Here is an 18660-nt window from a genome sequence, read left to right as displayed (position 1 = left end):
ACATAGATGGTAAGTAAAATACATGATAGTGCTATCACCAACACTTGGGTTGACTTGGTATCACTTAGTTCGGTAAGTGTCAACCCACCCTCCAACACCGCATACCACCCTGCCCCCCCCCCCCCCTCCCTCCCCGAGCATTGCACATCAGAAATATGTACACAACTCTGTCAGGACAAGCATGAAGCAGAGCAGGTCATGTGCTACAAGGGTGTGAATCAAGTTCTGTTCTTTTTTTACAATGTGTAAAAATATTTGATAAAACAAAATTTTGTTTAAATATTACAATGCCATGAGTTATTATTACTAGTAAATCATATTAATTAAAGCAATTAATTGATTTTTATATATATATATATATATATATATATATATATATATATATATATATATATATATATGCACATGGTTCAATTTAGAAAATTTATAATTACAAGTGAAACTTCTGACTAAAATGCTTTTATCAGTTTTTTCTGACTTTTGATAATAATTTTTTTGGAAGTCCTTTACTTCACACTCTTCATCATGGTCCAGCACTCTCTATCATCTCACTGGGTAACTGACAGTTCATATCATCATGATATACCTTAGTTATATAAGTACTGTGTTATAAAATCAAACAACTGGAAAGGGTCACATCACAGTTAAATCTCAGGTGCTAAAATAACTGTTATTATTGGAGAGGAATCAACGTTAGTCAAATTTTCTTAATACTTGTTGTGTTTACATTCTGCATCATATACTAATATTCCAACATTTCATGCTCCTTATAAGCGTCATGTTCCTTTTATCCATGCACTGCACATATGATTTCAACAAAATAGTGCAAAAGTTTTGACAAAAAGGTAAAATTGTAAATAGGTGCAAAATGAAATGTAGTATACACATGATCGTAATAGTATAAACATGTAGTAGTAGTAGTAGTAGTAGTAGTAGTACCAGTAGCAGTAGCAGCTTTATTCATCCGTAACTCTCTTTTTACAAGGATATAGGACATGTCAAAGTATTTACAAATTTATCTAAAAACAAAGATGATGTAACTTACCAAACGAAAGTGTTGGTATGTTGATAGGCACACAAACAAACACAGACACACTCACAAAATTCAAGCTTTCACAACCTATGGTTGCTTCATCGGGAAAGAGGGAAGGAGAGGGAAAGACGAAAGGATGTGAGTTTTAAGGGAGAGGGTAAGGAGTCATTCCAATCCACATATCCATCCGCACATATACAGACACATGCAGACATATGTAAAGGCCCTTTTTAGATATATTTTTCCCACATGGAATATTTCCCTCTATTATATTCATATTTACAAATTTAAATCAATTTAAAATAAGCTAATTCGTATACACATATATTTACAGACTTCTAGTTAGAGACAATCATTAGATTTACTACTGGTATACAACACATTTTTAAAAAAATAGCTTATTAAATAATGTAATGCCACATGGTTCACTCATATCTCACTATCAGTCACTTCACACACTATACACACATTGTTTCAGAACACTTCACTCAGTACACACACACACACACACACACACACACACACACACACACACACACACACACCAATAGCTTGGGAGTAAGTATTTCTAGAAAGGAAAAAAGAAGGAAAAACATAAAGTGAAGGTGTTATGTGGAATGTTGGATATTTTATAATCATTATTATTATTATTATTTATTTAATAACATTTTTTTTATCAAACCCCTACTCTGTTGCAGCTAAGTGATCCTTCAATGTATGAAATCTATTTCTTAACAGGTACTTTTTAGCTACCTTTTTAATTAAGTGTATTTTTGCAATTTCTTTAATCTCTTTTGGTAATTTATTGTACAATTTTATTCATTGTTGAAAATGCTGTTTTGAGTTTTATGTTTGTTGCATGGTCATGGACAGCACTGTTTGTGCAGTAATTGCCAGTGTTATTTTTTATGTGTACAAATGTCTGGTAAATGTATTCACATGGAGCAGTTAAAATCCCTAGTGTTTTGAATAGATCTTTACAATGAGCTCAACTAGAATTTTTGGTTATCATTCTTATGGCTCTTTCCTGGAGTTTGAAAATTGTGTTCATATTTTGTCCATTTGTTCCCCAAAAAAGAATGCCATAGCTAAGGATTGAGTGTACATATGAATAATATGTAACTAAAAGACACTGCATGTTACACACCGATTATAGGATTCTAAGGGCATAACATGCCGATGACATTCTGTTTGCAAGTACCTTTGTGTGTTCACAACACCTCAACTGAGAATCAATATTCATTCTTAGAAATTTTGCATTTGTTACACAGTCTATAGAGGTGCCATCTACATTTAATTTAACATTGTCATTTTTCCTCTTCAAACTGAAATTCATGGCATTAGTTTTCTTTATGTTCAATGTCACTTCATTGCTTATTGACCGATCATAAACTTCCTTGAGAGTTTCATTCACTGTCTTGGCAAGGAGTTCTCTTGTTTTCTCAGTGACAATAATATTGCTGTCTTCAGCAAAGAGAACTTTTTCACCATCTGTAACACTTCTGGGAAAGTCATTGATGTATTTCAGGAACAGTATTGGTCCTAATATACTACCTTTTGGAACCCCTATATTAATGTATTTTGGTTCTGATTAGTGTTTTACTAAATGTTTAGATCTATTTGAAGTATGTGTTACCTGTACTCCATGTACCCTATCTAACAATCGCTACTCACCATATAGCGGAGATGCTGAGCCGCAGTAGGCACAATTGTTACATTCCATCCTGGATTTTCCATTGTTTGATTTGTACCCTATCTGTTAGGTATGATCAAAACCAGTCATTAGCTACCCCTCTTATTCTTAATGCTTCTAATTTATTTAATAGAATCTTGTGGTCAACTGAGTCAAATGCCTTAGAAAGATCCCCCTGGGTCTTGCTCAGGATCTTCACCATGGCTACATCCCCTATGGATTTCTAAAGTAAGTGACACTCTCTCAAGATTATACTAGACTGGCAATTTTAAATACTGTACATTTACTGCATTAAATTTTATGGTTGCTTTCCATCTTCCTTAAGGTCTACAAATTCATTCTCCATCTCTTGGTCAGGGATCCAGTACACTAGAACCAGTACTACCTAAAGACAGATTGGGTTACTGAACAGCTTATTGTCTCACCGAAATAATAGCTGTCTACATCAAAATCATGGCACTAGGAATTGCAACACTCAAGGTCATCGTTACCCATTATCTACCATCCCAATATTTTTCATTGGGCTGCATTAGTTGGTCCACAGTGATCTTCCCCCTCCTGTGAAACTATTATCTGACTTAGCATATGAGCTAGTCTTGTTTCCCAGATATCATTTAAGAAGGTACCATAAATTGGGACACTTTTTAGAGCAACTTTTCCACTTTTTGAATGAAATTGTGTCTGACACTACCAAGTTCCTTGATCATCCAATAGAGGTGTTAATGCTTTCATAGCACAGTGCAAACAATGAACAACAGATTCGGCACACATTTTAGAATCATTCATCATTTCCTGGTCTCAGTCAGTGCTTTTTCTTTCAGCTTGTGGAACATTTTGTTTTCTAGTAGTCTACAAAAGTGTCTCACCCTGCCTATTCATTCTGACAAGTAATAACTATTTCTTTTGTTCAATACAGTATATAATTATATTTCAGAATCAGTTTTAGTAATAAAGTTGTGTGGTGTATTTAGCATAATAATAGAACTTGGCAATGTTGTACAAAGAAGCTCAGAAAATAAGGGAAAACTTTGCCAATCTAGAATATTACCTGTTTCCCACTTTTTTTTATTTGAGCATTTTGGGCCTGTGTATAGGTTGTTAAAATGCGAAGGCTCATTAGAACCAAAGCATACATATATCAAAATTATTATGACACTGCATTACAGCTAACTGTCTCTGCAGTGACTAATAAGCAAATGATCAGTGGAAAAGCTCCAAAAGAGATCAATACCCTTCAGAAAACGAAAACAAAGTACAGTGTCTCTATTTAAAGTAATCAGTGTGCCAGATTGCACTGAATAGTGAAGAAGAAGAGGAGATTTGGAACAAGTCCCCACTTGTACAAGCTGGGGGATAATATTTCTTGATGCTCTTGATCAATGGTTCAATGTGAAAAGTCTCTTGGATTCCATGGGGAAGCAGATTTCACAATTCAAAAATAACTTACCTGCTGATGACAGTACCATTATTTTGTGAAATGACATAAACAATAACTTTGTTCACATAAGTACCAAAATATTTGTTGCACTTGAACTAATGTTAGAGTAGATAGCTTAAAGCATACTTTAGTCATTTGAAAAACAGTCGTTAGAAGGAGTTCTTCCACCCCTTAATGCTTGAATAAATTTCTAGGCAAAAAATAAAAATAAAAAAATCACAGTTCTAAAGAAGTACCTGAAATACTCAGGAGAATGCAGCACTTGTCAGAAGCATTGCTAGCTTCAGGCATAATCAGCATCTACCAGCACTGGCATACGAAAATAGTTAACCTCCCTGTTATTAGAACAGCAATGGTATGATGCAAATTCACAACATTCAGCATTAAGGGGTTAACTATGACAAGACAAATTTGACTGATGATCTAGGATGCAAAAAATGATATTTTGTAGAGGATGCTAGTATCCAGGAACAGTTATAAATTCTACCAAAGCAAGTATTTCTTTAATGTTTGCAGTTTCGGCATGCTCGTTTCATGGTTTTTTGTTCAAACCAGTTAAGCGAAACATAAACAATGGACTGGCTCCAGTTGCCAGCAGCTGTGGTCATGTGTGTGTGGGTTGCATTTGCATGAGTGTGTTTGAGTATATATCACCTATTTTTGACAAAGGCCTTGTTGGTTGAAAGCTGACTTTCTGACAGTCTCTTTGTTGTACATTTCTGTGACTCGGCATCTACTATACATGGTGAGTAACAACAATCCTTTTCATTAAATTGTTAAGGAAAATATGAATTATAAGAGGACCAAAAGGAACAAAATATGGCCTCATTGCTTTGGATGAAGAAGAGAAAATTAAATTGAACATCTTATCAATGTTCAAGAAATCTAATACTGTGACACTAAATCCTGAAGAAGTTTATTCTAGAATCCCAGATACAGAGAGGGCTGATGGTAGTGGCGCACCTACTAGAATTAGTGCTACACTTATGAGCTACCTTCAAGCCTGTTGTGGGAATCATAGTTACAATCTGCAGAAGGGGAGAAGAAGGAGAACTGGTACGGTCCCATGAGAAGGTGTTGATGAATTACACTTGATGAACTACCAGTCTCTTACAGGTATCTCTGTGATGGATAAAATTGAGGGGCTGGTAGTAAGAATAACATAGGCAGGAATAACCAAGAAAGAGCACTGAGAGGAACAGCCATCACAACAGCAATGATTCTGACTGTACTTTTTTATATAAATATATATGACACAAATAACTCTGAATCTGAACAAGATGCAAAAGCTATGAAAGAACTTATTCAGGAATTAGTCAGTCCTGTTCATTTCACTTTGTGCTGTGAAAAGGATCAAAATTCAACAATTTGTAAACAAAAAAAAAAAAATGAATGCCAGAACAACCTGGGATCTTACACAACTAAAGCAAGTGTCAGACATTTTCTTGGTAAACTTATTCAGTTCTACAAAGACAGGGAGTTTGAGGTGTTGTATCTTTACAACAGACAGGGCAAAAAATTTTTACTTCCCGAATGTGCCAGATGCAGCTTCCCTGAAAGTAAAAGATTTGTGCACATAATTAATCTTCCATACAGTCAAAACTGAGACAAATTTTTCTTTCTGATAGAAATGTCAAACTTTTCTTTCTACTTCTAACTTTGAGGACTTTCATTTTTGTGTGTACCTTTCTGGTAACTATCCCTGCATTAAAATGTTTAATACTAATGTATATACTGTTTCAATGCTTTACATATCTCTTTCTGAAATTTTTTGGTGATTTTCACTGATTATAACACAGTTGACAAAGTTATCTGGTTTTCCAGGTAACTTTGCCAAATACGTTTTTCATTTTTTAATGTATAAACACATAATGAATTTGTCATCTGTTCAAGTATTATGAAACTAGAGATTGAGAGTTACATTTTATGATGGTTTCAAAAATGATTTTTGCATTATGAGGTAACAAAACAGGCAGAAGAAAAAAAGGGGCAAAATTGTCCCAATAACAGTAATGTTTTGTTTAGGCAACATCTCCAAATGCTTGTCTGGCCAGTATAGCTGCAGTTGTGTTATATTTAGAAGAGTCACTCTGTTAATTGTAGCTGGTAAATGAAACATTGATCTCATAGTATCACACATGGATCCATTAATCAACCACCAACTGCCTCTCAACTCTAAGCAACTCCCATGGCTTTCCTTGTTCACAGCAACTTGCCATCACTACTATACCATTGTACATTGAGCACACCCAATGTAGACTCACTCGCTGTAAGTGCAGCATCAGTTCCAACACCTGCTTTCAGCAGGGTTGACCTTCTGCCTTGCAACTGAACAATAGCATGGTGCATGTGCCACTTCCTATCTGGATTTCATGAGTAGGACATATGGTGACCACCCCAAGTTATTTCCACAAACTTCCCCACCATTTCTAGCCTTACTGGAAAGGTCTGCACTGTGTAACACCTTAACTATATGTGTTTGTCCACTACTGGTACCTTTAGTGGCACATGTAACAGTGCATTATCCTTATTATACTTCCACAGTTGCTTCATGCTAGCAGAAAGTCAGGTTCTGGCTGCTGGGCTCTCTACTACCTGCAGTTCTGGTGGTAATTCTCACCACACCTTTCAGATACTGCTCAGGTGACAACAGCACTCAACTCATTTGCCCATTTAGTGTTTGATAAACAGCCTTTAGTTAGCTTGTTAACTCCACTCTTTCAGCCCGATACTATCTCCTAGTGACTGCAATAGTCTTGTTAGCATTATTCATGTATCTGTGTTTAAACTGCCTCTAAACTCTGGCTTAAAGTACTAACCAATGCTCTCTGGTGCATTCCTTTACCTCTCTAATTAGCTGCCAAAGCATGCATGCGTTGTTCAACATGCTGCTCTCTGAAATAACGATCCACATGGAATGCCTCTCTACAGTAGCCCATTCCCCTTCTGCCAGTTCTCTTGCAGCTTCTTCTGTCTTATTCAGCTCAATTAAATCATTTTCATCTGCTGTCCCAAATAATTTCTTGAGTAATCTGCTTCCAGCATCTATCCACCCCTTTTTTACCCTTTGTAATTTATGTGGCACTACTCTTACTACACACTGCATCTGTTCCTTTAACATATGTGTGTGAGATGTGCCTGCTTGTGTGAATATATGACTTAAAAAAATAAAAAATGATTTTGGCTGAATGCTCAGCACTTGTGTGAATATATGACTTTAAAAAAATAAAAAATGATTTTGGCTGAAAGCTCAGCATATTACACTCTTTTCATTGTGCCTGTCTGCAACTCAGAGTATCACCTTTATGGCGAGTAGCAATCTATCCTTTTCATAATTCTGTGTCAGTATTCCAACTTGGGCTTCCTATAACTTACTTTCATGTTTTCGTAAAGGTTACTTTCAGTGGCTGTTAATTTTGTTTCATCATTTGTTTTAACATTAGAAATGCAGGTTTTCAGATTCTCATAAACATTTTTTATTCCTGTGTTGACACTTTGGAAAGCAATTTGATTTTTCCCCATGTGGGTACTTATTTTTTCTTTGATTTGTTTGATTTCACTACTCAGACTATATTCTATTTCTCCCATTTTTGTTTCTATAGCCAAAAGTTTTGTTGCTACACTCCCAGTTTTCTTCTCAAGTTTCTAAATCTCATATGTAATGTTTTTACATACTGACCCAGATTTTAAACTTTGAGTTTGAGTGTTTAAACTTTTGTGAATGTTTATTTTCTATTTTCTATAGACTAATATATAAATGTTCCATAGGACTAAATTGAGGAGCAAATCTCTTAGGTCATGGAACATGTAAGTACATGAAATTACAACATAAAAGTAATAAAATGTTTATGAACCTGAAAAAAGTCAGTCCATAAGTTTAAGTAAATGAAAACAACAATACAACAAGAATCAGCTAAATTTTTCAAGGAACTCCTCGACAGAATAGGAGTGACCCATGAGGAAACTCTTCAGTTTCAATTTGAAAGCGCATGGATTACTGCTAAGACTTTTGAATTCAAGTGGTAGCTTATTGAAAATAGATGCAGCAGTATACTGCATACCTTACTGCACAAGAGTTAAGAAAGTCCAATTCAAATAGAGGTTTGGTTTCTGCTGAGTATTAACTGAGTGAAAGCTGCTTATTCTTTTCACATTTTGAAGTATTTTCTTACTGTATATTTTGATGTATTTGTACCTGAATGAAATAATTTTCTATAATTTATTTAATCATAGCAAATGAAACCAAAACCAAAATATATGATTTCCGAAGTATTTTTGTGTATCGGGTAATCTGGTAGTCCAAATGTATTGGGTATTCCAAATATTTGGATGTATTGTGTGTTACAGTTTGTGGAGAAAATAAGGTCACTGACTAGTTACATTGCAAGACGTAAAAGTTATTTTGAGTGTATCATATTGGAGTGTTATAGGACCGTTACTGTTCACTATACAGACAAAATGCAGTGCTATAAGCTTATAACAAACTACAAGTAGGCCTGCACTAGATTCACATTTGGTGCGTGGTTGGCAGCAATCCTCAACATAAACAAATGGAATATGTTGCATATAAATAGGTGGGAAGACCCATCATTGCACAATTATGTGATTGCCAAGCCATCATTGGAAGCAGTCATTTTCATTAAATGTCTCAGACTATGTGTACAGAACAGTTTAAAGTGGAATGGCCAAATAAAACTAATTACAGGAAAGGCAGGTGCAAGACCTGGATTCATTGGAAGCATATTTAGGAAGTGTAATCAGCCACAATGAAGGTATCCCTAGTTCAGCCTGGACCCAAATATTACTCATCAGTAGCAGAAAGGATTGACTGAGGAAACAGAAAAGATGCTGGGACAAAAGCTCATTTTAACATAGGTTTATTTAGAAAGCACATAAGCCCAGCTCCAGTGGCACTGGTACCTAGAGATGCATTGTGCATCATAGTGTGATTCATTGTTAAGATTCCAAGAGTGTTCATTCCTAGATGAGTAAACCAACATGTTGCTTCTCCATGTGTGTTTCCCACCAAAAGACAAAAAGGGTAAAATTAGAGAGATTTGAATTCATTCAGAGAATTACCAATAATATTCTTCTTGTGTGCCACTCACAACAGGAACACAAAAGGAAAGAGGTGACAGTGGTACACAAAATGCCATCTGCACCCACCATAAGGTGGTTTTTGTAGTATATATGTATGGGGTGGTAACTGAAAGTCCCTTAAATATATTAATTATTAATATTTTTGTAGTATAGATGTATGGGTTAGTAACTGAATATCCCTTAAATATATTAATTAAAATTATAACATCTTACCTAGTTCTTATTTTGCACCATCACCTTCATAGTAGTCTCTTTAGGAGTGAATATACTGATCTGAATATTTCTGCCCCTTTAAAAATGGCTCTTGCAGATATCTCTTTGTTAAGCTGTTCTGCAACTCCACTTGAGTCTACTCTACAGTGTCAAATTTTTGCTCTCTCTCTTGTTGGAGAAGAGGAACAAGTCACACGGAGCTAAGTCTGAACTGCATGGCATGTGAGCAACACCTGTATTCTTGCTTATAGTCAAAAATTAATGAGTAATGTAGACTGTATGCAGTTGTGCTTCATTTTGGTGGAGTACACAACTCTTACAGATGGGTTCATGAACAATCCCATAAATAAGTAAATAAATAAATAAAGAGGCAAGGGGTGGGGGTAGAGAGAGAGAGACAGAGAATCAACAAGACTTAATGTTACAAATCAAACAATGGAAAATCTGGGATGGAATGTAACAATATTATGAAAAGAAAGTTGCTATTCACCATATAGTGGAGATGCTGAGTTGCAGATAGGCACGACAAAAAGACTGTCACAAATAAAGCTTTTGGCCAGTAAGGCCTTCGTCAAAAATAGATGACACACACACACACACACACACATATGACTGCAGCATAATGGGAGTGGTGACTGGTGGGGGTAAGGAGGAGGCTGGGGTTGGGAGGTGGAAGGACAGTAGGGTAGGGGTGGCAGACACTGAAGTGCTCCAGGTTAGTCAGAGGGCAGGGGAGAGGTGGGGAGGGCGGGGGATAGAGGAAAGGGAGAGAAGTAAAAGACTTGGTGCAGTGGTGGAATTAAGGCTGTGCAGTGCTGGAATGGGAACAGGGAAGGGGTTGGGTGGATGAGGACAGTGACTTACAAAGGTTGAGGCCAGGAGGATTATGAGAATGTAGGATGTATTTCAGGGAAAGTTCCCACCTAGCCATTTCAGAAAAGCTGGTCTTGGTGGGAAGGATCCATATGGCACACGCTGTGAAGCAGTCATTGAAATGAAGGATGTCATGTTTGGCAGCATGCTCAGCAACAGAGTGGTCCACTTGTTTCTTGGCCACTGTTTGTCAGTGGCCATTCAAGCTGACGGACAGCTTGTTGGTTGTCATGCCCACATGGAATGCAGGACAGTGCTTGCAGCTTAGCTTGTAGATCACATGACTGGTTTCACAGGTAGCCCTGCCTTTGATGGGATAGGTGATTTTGTGACCAAACTGGAGTAGGTGGTGGTGTGAGGATGTATGGGACAGGTCTCGCATCTAGGCCTGTTACAGGCATGTGAGCCATGAAGTAAGGGATTAGTAGCAGTGGTTGTGTAGGGATGGATGAATATGTGTTGTGCAGGTTCGGTGGACAGCGGAGAAGCACTGTGGGAAGGTTGGGAAGGGTAGTGGGCAGGACGAGAGGAAATTGAAACCATGGCAGAGAATGTAATTCAGTTGCTCCAGTCCTGGGTGGTACTGAGTTACAAGGGGAATGCTTGTCTGTGACCAGACGGTAGGACTTTTGGAGGTGGTGGGAAACTGGAAAGATAAGGCATCAGAGATTTGTTTTTGTACAAGGTTGGGAGGATAATTAGAGTCTGGGAAGGCTTCAGTGAGACCCTCGATATATTTCGAGGGGGACTACTCATCAGTGCAGATGCAATGACCACGTATGGCTAGGTTGTACAGAAGGGACTTCTTGGTATGGAACAGGTGGCAGTTGTTTTGCTGGTGGTTAGTAGGTTTGATATGGATGGAGCTACTGCTGTAGCCATCTTTGAGCTGGAGCTCAACATCTAGGAAGGTGGCTTGTTGAGTTGAATAGGACCAGGTGAAGCATAATGGAGGAGAAATTATTGAGGTTCTGGAGGAATGTGGATAGAGTGTCCTCACCCTTGATCCAGATAGCAATGATATCATCAATGAATCTGAACCAGGTGAGGAGTTTAGTATTCTGGTGTTTAGGAAGGATTCCCCTAGATGGCCCATGAATAGGTTGGCATAGGGTGGGGGCATGCGAGTGCCCATAGCCGTACCCCAGATTTGTTCATAAGTAATGCCTTCAAAGGAGAAGTAATTGTGAGTGAGGATATAGTTGGTCATGGCGATTAGGAAGGAGGTTGTTGGTTTGGAATCCATTGGGTGTTGGGAAAGGTAGTGTTCAATAATGGTAAGGCCATGGGCATTAGGGATGTTAGTGTAAAGGGAGGTGGCATCAATAGTGATGAGCAGGGCACAGTGTGGTAAAGGGACAGGAACTGTGGAGAGTCATGGAGGAAATGGTATCTTATATATAGGAATGTAGGTTCTGGGTAATAAGTTGAAGGTGTTGGTCTACAAGAGCAGAGATTGTCTCAGTGGGAGCACAGTAACTGGCCACAATGGGTCCAGCGTGGTTGGGTTTATGGACTTCAGGAAGCATGTAGAAGGTAGGAGTGCGGCAAGTGGTAGGGGTGAGCAGAGACCCGGACTCCAGGGAGACATTCTGGGATGAGCCTAAGGATGTGAGAAGTGACTGGAGATCCTGCTAGATCTCTAGAATGGGCAAGGTTTTTAGGTGGAAGTATCTGACAGCTGGTTTAGTTCTTCTGCCTGGTAATCCTTGCGGTGCAAAACAACAGTGGTGGAGCGTTTGTCTGCAGGTAGGATTACAAGACTGGTATCAGTTTTTAGATGGTGGACTGCAGTTCTTTCTGTGGATTTAAGGTTAGTTTGCATCTTGAGGGATTTGGAGAATGATGGTGGGGCAAGGTTTGAGGTTAAGAAATTCTGGAAAGTTAACAGGGGGTGATTTGAGGGCAGTGGGGGTGGATCACGGATGGATTGAGGAGTGAACTGCATTAGGCATGATTCAGCATTGCTCTTTGGTTGAGTCTGATTGGTAGGGTTGGTGGCAAAAAAGTGTTTCCACTGTAGGGACTGGGAAGGGAGAGAAGGTCTTTAACAAGTCCTGCATGATTAAATTTGGGAATGGTGCAAAAGATGAGGCCTCTGGAAGGGACTGATATTTCCTTGGGACTAAGGCTTCTGAAGGAAAGATTCATGACTATGTTACAGGTCTGTTTAGGTTCTGGATTCTGTGTAGTGGTGGGAGGGAGATTTGGAGGGTGGGCTAAGTATAGTAGGTCTTTGACACAGGGTTTTTCTCTCCTTTTCCTCTATCTCTCCCCCCCCCCTCCCCCCCCACACACACACACACCAACACTCCCCTGCCCACTGTCTGACCTGTGGCACTTCTGCCCTTGCCTCTCCTTATCCCCATCCAGTTGCCACCCCGATCCTGCACTGGTGCTACTGCTCACAGAATGGTTTCAGTTGCTTGAGACTGCAGTCATGTGTGTGAGTTGTGTTTGCGTGAGAGTGTGAATGTGTACTTGTGTATGTCTGTCATCTGTTGTTGATGAAGGCCTTACCGGCCAAAAACTTTATTTGTGACAGTGTTTTTGTTGTGCCTATCTGTGACTCAGACTTAATGTTACTCTTGACAAGGAACAGAATTTCAGACTACAGATGTGTACAGAACAAATATGAAGATATACGACACCATTATTCACCCAGCTGTACTCATAAGTTCTGAAAGATTGGGAGTTAAGAAGTTGGACAGACAGAAACTTGCAAATGTAAGAGGGTGTAAATTTTGTTACAAGCTCCAAATCTCATAAGAGGACAGCAGCTGGTAAGGAGACACAAGTAACATTCAAAACACAATATGGGTAGGAACCAGTCAACAGCTGAAAGATGAGAGATAGAAACTAAAAGTAATCACAGGTCACAGATGGAAAGGAAATTAGGAATAAAAAAGTGAGAAGAAAATAAATAAACTGTTATACTAAAACTAAAGGAAGAATTGAGAAAATGAGAAGACAGGAAAAGTGTGAGAAAGTAAGCAAAAGGCATCAAAAAGTTGGGCACATAAAGAAGTCAATAAAATACTTTTGATAGCAAACTGTTTATACTAACTTAACCCCATATCCTATAGCTGAATGTGTTCTTTGATGTAATACTGATAAAACTTAGCAGAACAACATCATATTTGTCAATGAAAACCACAGACCTTGGATGTTCTGCACTGTGAACTGTAAAACAGACTGTTTTTTCAATGATAAAGCACTTTCATTTGTCTCTTTCAATGGTTCATGAGTCTCTCTCTTTCCATGTATTTCCTGCAGCCCATATGTGGTTTATAGTTTCTGAAATTTAAAAAAATTACTTATTTACGTATTTTCTCCCTATTGCTGTTAGTGAGTACCTTTTATTTCCATCTACCTTTACAATTATTTCTAGTTTGTAGCACTCATCTCAGTAAGTAGTCTGTATTTGCCTTTTACATTTACATCTACTCTCTGCAAGCTACATGATGGTGTGTGTTGGAGGGCACTTGTAGTAACATAATTCCTTCCCTCTTTGCCTGTTCCAGTTGTGAATGGTGAATGGAAAGAACTACTGTTGGTAAACCTCTTCATTAGCTCTAATTTTTCTTATTTTTTGGTCATGGTCATTTTATCAAACACATGTAGGAGGAAGTAATATGTTACGAGACTCTTCTAAGAATGTAAGCTCTTGGAATTGAAGGAGTTGCTGGAAGAAAGTGCTAACCCACAAGAAAGTACTTTGCGTTGTTGCATGTTATATATTTGCTTAAATTCAAAGAGTAGAACATAAATACTGTAGGAATGAGTAATTTTTATAGCAGACAGTACTTTCTGGGGGAAAATATGGAACTACTTGTTATCAGCATGTGGTGCATTTATTACCACTTTCTTCTGCCAACCTCTTCAGCTTTGACAGTACATCTCTCTGTGATGCACAACATCTTTCTTGCAGAATCTGCCACTGGGGCATCTCTGAAACACTCTTGCAGTTATATCAAATGAAGGTTATCATGGGATGTTAATGGAATAAAATCTTCTCAGGTTTCCGCTACCTCAATTTTCAGTATGTCCACAACATTTTGGAAAATGTTTTCTGTTGAAGTTATAAGATGGAACAGAGAATACATCATCCAAAGATTGATTCAGCAAGAAATCTGAGAATATTTTATTGCTCTTGCACTCACTTTATATTTCCATGATGAAATGTGCCACTATTTGTTGAAGCTTCTCTATTTGTTCTATTAACCCAACCTGGTAAAAGATCTCAATATTGATGGCCATAACATAAAAACAGATAAAGCAACCATCTTGTAAGCCACTTATTTTGTGAATGAATTACATCTCTTTAAAATTCTTCCAATGGATCTCAACCTGCCATGTGCTTTTCCTACAGTTAGTTTTATGTGGTCATTTCATTTTAGATCACTCTGCACACTTACTCCTAGATATTTTATGGTTGATGCTGTTTCTGTAATTTATCATCAGTAGCATATTCAAGCAGTTATGGATCTCTTGGCTATTTATGTGCAATACTAAACAATACTTACGTTACTTATAAATTGACAGTGCTGTACCAATCATCGATAATTTGCAGTTATTACTACAGTTTGCAAGAGTCTTCTGGCATTGTAATATTCCTACAGACAACATCATCTTCAAACAGGCTTGCAGATATTCTGATGTACTCTATTAGATCACTCACATATGTTGATAGTAAGGGCTTTATAACACTACCTTGTTGTCCTCCAAAAATTATCTTTAGATATGTTAATTTCACCTTGAGTTTGGTCAGCTTTGAAGTGCTCAATCCAGTCACAAATTCAATCCAATACTCAGTAAGCTTGAAATTTGTTCACTAAATGTCACTGTGGAACTACACTGAATATCTTCTGGAAGTCAAGCAACACGGCATCAACCTAGCCACTGTAATCTAAGGCACTCAGGGTATCCTGGCTGAAGACACAAAATTGTGTTTTGCAAAATCTCTCTTTGCAGCATCCATGTTTATTTTTAAAAGAGGAGATTTTCATTACCTAAAAAGTCATAATGCATGAACATAGAACATATTCTACAACAGATTGACATTAGGGATGTAAGTCCATAATTATGTATTTCTGTCTGAGGATCATTCCTGAAAACAAGAATGACCTGCACTTTTTTTCAATCACTTCACATCTTTCATTGCTCCAGTGACCAACGATAAATGTTGTTAGAAGGGAAAACATTCTTTTGTATAATCTGTGTAGAATTTCACAGGTGTGTCATCCACTCCATATTCCTTTCCACTCTTGAGCAATTTTAATTGATTTTCCATTGCATAGTCACTTATCTCAATACCTGCTATTTCAGTGTTTGTGTGATGACTGAAAGGAGGAATTATAACATGATCTTTGAAGACCAGACTCTTTCAGAAGACCAAATTCAGTATTTCAGCCTTATGACATCATCTGTTTGGGTAGCATTATGGTTACTGATTGACTGAATAGTTGATTTCAGTATACTGACTTCTTTGCATTGCTGTAATGTTCATTTTCAAGGAGGTTTGATGCAGCTCTTCATGCTAGCCAATCCTTACAAGCTTCTTCACCTTGCATAATTACTGAAACTTGCATCTGTTTGAACCTGTTTACTGTAGTCAAGTCTTTGTCACCCTCAACCATTTTTCACTACACTTCCATCCATTATTAACCCGACAGTTCCTTGATACCTTGGAATGCATCCTATCAACCAAGTCCTTTGTTTAGCCACAATTTAATTTTCTCCCAATTTGATTTAGTACCTCTTCACTAATTACATGAGCTATCTAAATAATCTTCAGCATTCTCCTGTAGCACTACATTTCAGAAATTTCTATTTTCTTGTTGTTGGAAGTATTTGTCATCCACATTTGACATACCTTCACTCATGATGCATGCGGTTTCAGAAATCATGTATCCATACAGTTCACAGGCCTGCTTATAGAGGCCACCTGGGTTAGCCTTCTTGTGCACTCTGGTGAGCCATCAAAGAAACAGTATTATTTAAGCAGCCACAAATGAATGCTTAGCCTATATTGTAACCTGTATTACTGCTGACCGTTCAATATGTTCAGTGCTACACACAACTTGTGCTTCATTGTATCTCACATTATCTCTATAAAGTACTATGTTCCACAAATCGTGTTTGTTCTTGCTATAACAAACTTGGCAATGAGTGAGGGTTATGTTTTATCTGTGTGTTAGCATCACTGCTAAGTCACCTCACAAACATCTCAATGGAAGAAATACTCCAACATATCATTGTCCAGCTACAAGCTTTCATGGAACAACAGCAGGCTCTCACCACTGCACTTAGTCAAGTGGTATCTGCATGTTCAAGGCAGATTACTCGTCCGTTTGATTGAAGCTTCTATAAGACACAGTTACATCAACATTTCCATGTTTTTGGTGCTGGCAATGCTAACCTGTGTAGGGCTTTCTTTCTTTCCTGTCTTTGATTGTCTGTGTATCAGTTATGCCAACTTTACCTTTGCAAGAACCAGCCAGCTTATCACTTGATGAAATGTACAAGCTTCTCTCAACCTCTGACTGTGACAGAACACATCTCTGTAATGAGTGTAGTGTTTTACTATTGTCAGAAACACTCAAATCAATCTTACAAAGCCTGGGCTGCAGAATTACCCAGGTTGAGCTATCATTGTAAATTTGTCACTAGTACCCATCACAAATTCTACACTGATGACATGATGTGTGATGTTATTATTCGTCTGGCCCCAGATAGGGAACTCTGTAAAAAGACACTTCAATGTGAGAGTTTGACACTTGTGCTCAATATAACACAGTTCTTTGAAGTGTCATGAGTCACAGGCAGTCAGATTGCTGCCTGGGAGGAGGTACTGGGGGTTGCTCAGTCAAGTCCTGTTAGGCACTCTGCAAGTGTTAATTATGATGGGGAAGATGTTGCAGCAGTACAACATTAAACTCAGTGTCACATTGGACAGCATCGGTTACGGCCACAGCAGCAGCAGACCATATCATAAAAGTGGCTGTGTGCCCCCCCCCCCCCTCCCATCTTACCTGCACTGCTTCATCCAATATGAGGGAACTGCACATGCTAAGCATTGGGCTGTTTGCAACAAGTGTCAGATGAAAGGCCACACTGCATTGAAGTATAACTCCTCTGAAAATGTGGTGGACACAGTAGCACCAATGGACATAAACTGTATCTCTACAGTGATTGTCTCCCTGAACAAATTGTTTGTTGACATGCGTATGTTTAATAAACTGATAAAAATGATAGTGGACACAGGAGCTGCAATGACTTTAGTAAACGCACAAAAGTATATGGACTTGGGCGGTCCCCCCTTCATAAAGGTTAGCTACAATAAACAAGAAATTCTGATTCTTGATCAGTTCTCCACTCCTGTATTTTAAAAATCTGTTATTCACCCTCTTACCTTCCATGTTCTGGATCATTCCCATACTGCAGGCCTATTTGGGTTATATGCATTTGACATTTTCAGTTTCTCCATTGACAATAAGGTAAATTTAGCGTCGGATCAGGTTCTGTATCAGCAGCTGGAGTCTCTCTGCTATGGGTTTTCATCACTGTTATTCCTTGTGCTTGGTTGTGCCAACATGAAAGAGTCCACCCACCCTGTTTTTCTCACGCACTTTAGGTGCCTGTTGCGTGTTGTGAGTCTGTCAAGGCTAAATTAGATCATTTGACATCACTCAGAGTCATTTGGCCTGGTCACCATTAAGAAACTGATAAGCTTATCCTCTATGGTGATTTCAATGTTACAGTCCATGACAAATACACACACTTATAAGTTGCTCACAAAATTATCAAGTGCCCACTACTTTTCCAAGATTGATTTGTCAAGAAGCATACGTCCACCTCCCCTTGGTTCAGGCCACTAAGCACCTTCTCTTGTCAATACACCTTTCAGCCTGTACTAATGTCAACACTTGCCTTTTGTCATCGCTAGTGTGCCCTCCATTTTTCTGCATTTTTTAGAATAGTTGACAGCTTCTGTGCCCAGCTGCGTCAATTAACTTGATGATATCACTGTTTTGGATTCTTCCACTGAGGACCACCTTAGCAATCTCCAATTGTTGTTTTCTGTTTTGCAGTCTGCTGGTCTCAAGTACAATGTTGCCAAATCACAATTTTCTCAGACATCAGTTGAGTACCTACATTTTGATGTTTCCCACACAGGTGTCAAGCTGTTGCATCATCATGTTGATGCAACTGCGGCTTTGCAATGGCCGACCTCCATTAAGGCACTGCAGGCTTTCCTAGGTAACGTGTACTACCATAAGCTTTTACTGGATGCATTCACCATTGCTC

General features: G+C 38.2%; 1 protein-coding gene across 2 annotated transcripts in view; it reads left to right on the top strand.

Moving 5' to 3' along the window:
- Positions 1 to 18660, top strand: part of LOC124612653 (pyrroline-5-carboxylate reductase 1, mitochondrial-like) — a 174328-nt gene that overhangs the window by 108876 nt on the left and 46792 nt on the right. The gene's annotated exons all lie outside the window — the stretch shown is intronic.

The sequence above is a fragment of the Schistocerca americana genome, chromosome 4, assembly GCF_021461395.2.
Source record: "Schistocerca americana isolate TAMUIC-IGC-003095 chromosome 4, iqSchAmer2.1, whole genome shotgun sequence".
Taxonomy (NCBI): Eukaryota; Metazoa; Arthropoda; class Insecta; order Orthoptera; family Acrididae; genus Schistocerca; species Schistocerca americana.
Note: the sequence above shows the minus strand (reverse complement) of the source record. Positions and strands in the feature narration are given on the sequence as shown.